This window comes from Electrona antarctica, assembly GCF_951216825.1.
Source record: "Electrona antarctica genome assembly, chromosome: 9".
NCBI classification, from domain to species: Eukaryota; Metazoa; Chordata; class Actinopteri; order Myctophiformes; family Myctophidae; genus Electrona; species Electrona antarctica.
Window position 1 is genome coordinate 6,779,324 of NC_136790.1, and position 6,765 is coordinate 6,786,088.

A 6,765-nucleotide genomic window follows, 5' to 3' on the forward strand; every position below is an offset into this window, starting at 1 on the left:
TTGTTTTGATGAATTGAACATGGTGGACCCTGTTGTAAACAAGTGTAATGCTTAATTGGGTCGTCCACTCACAGTTAACAGCCTTTGTATTGAGTTTGTGCTTGAAATGTACTGTAATTCTGCAAACTGTTAATACAATTTTCAATCAATCAATCAATATGCATAATAATGAATAAATAATTGTTTAGCCACTTAAGCCCTTGGCGCTTATTCACTATTTCAGGAATAAATAGCCTTGTTTCACATGTTACCAATACATACACATTGGCCTCGGTTACATGCACAAAAATGAATTGTCTATTCTGTAGACTGTACGGCTCTGCGTTCAGAGTTCCAGTGATCCAGCTGTGTGACACTGTATTGTTCCACCACTTTTGCTTTGGCAATGTAAACGTATGTTTTCCCATGCCAATAAAGCCCTTTGAATTGAATTGAATTGATTCACGTCATAAGTGATCGCGGAATGTGCCGTCGCTTTGAAATGACAGCGGAGTACATTCCGATTCTAGAGGCAAATCCACTCCACCACGGCACTGTTTTTCTGGCAAATCTAAGCTAGCAAATATAAGACTTCCGGGGGACGATCTCTTCAAAATAAGAGTGTCACACTAGTCGATACATAGCAGGGATTTTTGTCCAGTGTCCACTTTAGTTCACTTTAGTCTGGAAATGGGATGGTGTTTGACCTTTCACCTCGCTGTATGGTGTGCCAATTTAATTTTTACACCTCTGCTGCTTAGCGGACAGTGTGGTGTTGTAGAGGAGGTCTCCCGGACATGTGCGTATGTCACACTAGTCGATACATAGCAGGGATTTTTGTCCAGTGTCCACTTTAGTTCACTTTAGTCTGGAAATGGGATGGTTTTTGACCTTTCACCTCGCTGTACGGCATGCCAATTTTTGTTTTACACCTCTGCTGCTTAGCGGACAGTGTGGTGTTGTAGAGGAGGTCTCCCCGGACATGTGCGTATGTTACACTAGTCGATACATAGCAGGGATTTTTGTCCAGCGTCCATTTTAGTTCATTTTGGTCTGGAAATGGGATATTTTTTTACCTGACCTCATGCCATAATTTTTTTTACACCTCTGCTGCTTAGCGGACGGTGTGGTGTTGTAGAGGAGGTCTCCCCGGACATGTGCATATGTCACACTAGTCGATACATAGAAGGGATTTTTGTCCAGCATCCACTTTATAAAGTCCATGCACTCCAGTGAATGGACTTGGGCATTCCAGTGCATGGACTTGGGCATTTATCCATTTAGATAACTTTTTTACGTTATTTCATTACTTATTTTTACACAGAAACATAATGTGTGTCTTCACAATAACTGTAATGTAATAATAATACTAATAATGTAATGTAATAATTATTTCATTAACTACGCTTTTATTCTGAAAGCAACCGGATGTCTTAAATTTGCTAGCTCTCAAACAGGAAGTTCTAGATTTGCCAAAAAGACGGAGCCCTCCACCACTCTGTCCTCGCATCGAATCCTCTCCTCCTCCACTCCTCCTCGCTGGGGGCGGAGCCGAGGAGCGAGTGGAGGACGCGAGGGGAGTGAGAAAGTTGCGGTATTTCCACACACATCATAGAAACACAGAACACCTGCTGGGGGATCTACATACACCCCCACCCTGTGGCTCCCCCCTGTGGAGGGAACAGGTCCTGACACTTCAGTCTCAATGAAGTTGTGATGGAACCTGTAGCCTTTAGAACCATAGACATATATACATAGACGCCTCATTTGCCGCTGCAGTTCATTGGAGCGACGTGTATCCCAATGAAGGCGGAAGTGCAGTGCTGAAGGCTTTTTTTTTTTTTTTAACAAATCTTTATAACAGTCATGACAATATACATTACAAAACAAGACAAACAAACAAACACAAACAACAAAGTTATTAACAATACAACATCAGAGCCAGGGGGGATTAGATTACTAACAGAAAACATTAAAAGAGTGAACACAAAGCAACAGTTCTCCGCAGCTTTCTTATTTAGAAGTGCTGAAGGCATTTGCTGAATGCGACTGCGTCGCTGCCCGAGTGACGTCACTCATGTGAATCCTCCATGTCTCTCGCTGTCACTCAAGTGACTACTGGCCAATCACAGCGCGTCTTTTCCGGGACTTATGTTACGCACGCGGAAGCTTGACAAGCTTCCGCTTTGCTTCCGCTATTCTTCGCAAGGAATGTCGGGAAAATAGTGCCTTCAATTTTGACACACGCCTCAGAGCCGGAAGGGGCGTCTATGTATATATGTCTATGTTTAGAACTATCAGAGTACCATAACATCCATGACTGAGGATTGGATCCAAAGACTGATAGACCCCAATTCTTTGTTGACGTCATCCTGACAGACCGCTATACCAACATACTCTCCACTCCATTCCACTTCATAGTAAAGCAGGTCAGATATACATTCTTTACTCAACACACTAGGCCAACAGGTGAATCTGAGAGGATGATCTGCATAAGGTTGGTCTACATCCCTGTAAGTCACCTTGCTGTAGTTCTCTGACAGGAGGAGGTCCAACGACAGAGGAGAGGAATCTGTTGGAGGAAACACAGTAAAACACACATGATGAAATGGACTGACACGCGCGCGCACGTTTCTACGTCACAACAAAACTTTACAGTCTCTCCGTCAGTCTCTGCGTGTACGTGTACAGCGGCGGTAGGCAAGGGTCTGTGTTTACGTCTTGCGCGTCCGTCCGTCCGTTCTCTCTCTCTCTCTCTCTCTCTCTCTCTCTCTCGCTCTCTCTCTCTCTCTCGTTTACATTGCCGAAGTGGAACAAGACAATCAAAACAGAACAATGTATTTACAAATACATATTGGATATAAATAGGAATTAAATAAAGGTGTAAACAGAGCTGTGTTATATTAGCACTTTGGGTCTTTTTGGCCTATCTTGTGAAACTATAAAAAGCATTTTCTGTCAGAGATAGTTATACCTCCCTTATGATGAATTCCTGTTCTGTTCTTTGACTATATAGAAGTGTCTATTTGTACGTCTCTAAATGTTTTGATGAATTGAACAAGGTGGACCCTCTTGTAAACAAGTGTAATGCTTAATTGGGTCGTCCACTCACAGTTAACAGTCTTTGTATTGAGTTTGTGCTTGAAATGTACTGTAATTCTGCAAACTGTTAATAAAAACTGTCTAAAAACCAGGAAGAGACTCCTGCTCTGGGCGGAAAATTGCCGCGCCTAGACGCCCAGAAATGTGCTTACACTGTAAAAGAAGCCAACTATGATTATCTTGGCAATTTTGTGTGCCTTGTGATGATTGGGTCCAGTATATAGTTCAGTGTCCATGGAGCAGGGCCAAATTAGCCTTGGGCCAGTGGGGCCGTAGCTCTCAGGGGCCCTTCAAGGAAATTGGACCGTGTGGTCCTGGGTTTGAGGCCCTGAAATGGGCTCCTGTGGTAATTGATTTTGTTACATTTAGGTCAAAAAGATGATAAAAACACGAAGATTCCGCGCGCACGAGCACTATATGGGGGCCCCGCAAAAGATTACCGGCCCAGGAGCCCTCGTGGGGGTTAATCCGTCCCTGCCATGGAGTTAATGAATGGTTTATAAGCTGTGTTCATGTTCACTCTCCCATTGGAAATGAATAGGCTACACTCCTAATAATAATAATAATAATAATAATGAATGGTTCATAAGCTGTGTTCATGTTCACTCTCCCATTGGAAAGGAATAGGCTACACTCCTAATAATAATAATAATAATAATAATAATAATAATGAATGGTTCATAAGCTGTGTTCATGTTCACTCTCCCATTGGAAATGAATAGGCTACACTCCTAATAATAATAATAATAATAATAATAATAATAATAATAATGAATGGTTCATAAGCTGTGTTCATGTTCACTCTCCCATTGGAAATGAATAGGCTACACTCCTAATAATAATAATAATAATAATAATAATAATAATAATAATAATGAATGGTTCATAAGCTGTGTTCATGTTCACTCTCCCATTGGAAATGAATAGGCTACACTCCTAATAATAATAATAATAATAATAATAATAATAATAATAATAATAATAATAATAATGAATGGTTTATAAGCTGTGTTCATGTTCACTCTCCCATTGGAAATGAATAGGCTACACTCCTAATAATAATAATAATAATAATAATAATAATACTGAATGGTTTATAAGCTGTGTTCATGTTCACTCTCCCATTGGAAATGAATAGGCTACACTCCTAATAATAATAATAATAATAATAATAATAATAATGAATGGTTCATAAGCTGTGTTCATGTTCACTCTCCCATTGGAAATGAATAGGCTACACTCCTAATAATAATAATAATAATAATAATAATAATGAATGGTTCATAAGCTGTGTTCATGTTCACTCTCCCATTGGAAATGAATAGGCTACACTCCTAATAATAATAATAATAATACTAATAATAATAATAATAATAATAATGAATGGTTCATAAGCTGTGTTCATGTTCACTCTCCCATTGGAAATGAATAGGCTACACTCCTAATAATAATAATAATAATAATAATAATAATAATAATAATAATAATAATGAATGGTTCATAAGCTGTGTTCATGTTCACTCTCCCATTGGAAATGAATAGGCTACACTCCTAATAATAATAATAATAATAATAATAATAATACTGAATGGTTCATAAGCTGTGTTCATGTTCACTCTCCCATTGGAAATGAATAGGCTACACTCCTAATAATAATAATAATAATACTAATAATAATAATAATAATAATAATGAATGGTTCATAAGCTGTGTTCATGTTCACTCTCCCATTGGAAATGAATAGGCTACACTCCTAATAATAATAATAATAATAATAATAATAATAATAATGAATGGTTCATAAGCTGTGTTCATGTTCACTCTCCCATTGGAAATGAATAGGCTACACTCCTAATAATAATAATAATAATAATAATAATAATAATAATAATAATAATAATGAATGGTTCATAAGCTGTGTTCATGTTCACTCTCCCATTGGAAATGAATAGGCTACACTCCTAATAATAATAATAATAATAATAATAATAATAATAATAATAATGAATGGTTCATAAGCTGTGTTCATGTTCACTCTCCCATTGGAAATGAATAGGCTACACTCCTAATAATAATAATAATAATAATAATAATAATAATAATAATAATAATAATAATAATAATAATAATAATAATGAATGGTTCATAAGCTGTGTTCATGTTCACTCTCCCATTGGAAATGAATAGGCTACACTCCTAATAATAATAATAATAATAATAATAATAATAATAATAATAATAATAATGAATGGTTCATAAGCTGTGTTCATGTTCACTCTCCCATTGGAAATGAATAGGCTACACTCCTAATAATAATAATAATAATAATAATAATAATAATAATGAATGGTTCATAAGCTGTGTTCATGTTCACTCTCCCATTGGAAATGAATAGGCTACACTCCTAATAATAATAATAATAATAATAATAATAATGAATGGTTCATAAGCTGTGTTCATGTTCACTCTCCCATTGGAAATGAATAGGCTACACTCCTAATAATAATAATAATAATAATAATAATAATAATAATGAATGGTTCATAAGCTGTGTTCATGTTCACTCTCCCATTGGAAATGAATAGGCTACACTCCTAATAATAATAATAATAATAATAATAATAATAATAATACTGAATGGTTTATAAGCTGTGTTCATGTTCACTCTCCCATTGGAAATGAATAGGCTACACTCCTAATAATAATAATAATAATAATAATAATAATAATACTGAATGGTTTATAAGCTGTGTTCATGTTCACTCTCCCATTGGAAATGAATAGGCTACACTCCTAATAATAATAATAATAATAATAATAATAATAATAATGAATGGTTCATAAGCTGTGTTCATGTTCACTCTCCCATTGGAAATGAATAGGCTACACTCCTAATAATAATAATAATAATAATAATAATAATAATAATAATAATAATAATAATAATAATAATAATGAATGGTTCATAAGCTGTGTTCATGTTCACTCTCCCATTGGAAATTAATAGACTCCAACATTCTTCCTGTCTCCTAATAATGTGTCCGCCCACATCACGCAGATACGGGAAGTAAAGCAAAGTTGGGACCTGTTGCTATTGGCATCTTGGTTGTTACTATGGGCAGGACACCCAAATTCACTTTTTCTTAGATTATATACATTATATAAAGATCATAAATGTGTCACTTGTGACAGGGAGCGATGATAATGATATGATACATTCTGCTCACAGGTTTGTGGTTCGAGAGCTTTCTGCTGTTTTTGTAGTTATTTTGGTGTACTTCCAGTTTCCGGATAGAAACTAAATGTTTGGCGCCACTCATTACATATTGCATCACTGTGTACGCACATCTAATTAATATTTATATTTGTTTCATTGTGTTGTGGGGGGCGTGGTACAGTGTGGGGAGGGGGCGGAGTCGAGCGTGCATATCATTATTTTCGGAAACAGAAAGCTGACCGCATCAGCAATTACTTTCCTGCCGTGTGAGAGGGCAGTATCGCCGGAAATGGCTGCATGTAGAGAAACCAGCAGCACCAGATTCCTCTGTGTGTGTGTGTGTGTGTGTGTGTGTGTGTGTGTGTGTGGGGGGGGGGGGGGGCATTTCTACGTATTTCTCATTTAACTGTCTTTAAGGCTGAGCTGGTACTTTACTGAACACATACTATAGAGCGTCGCAGTCCCGC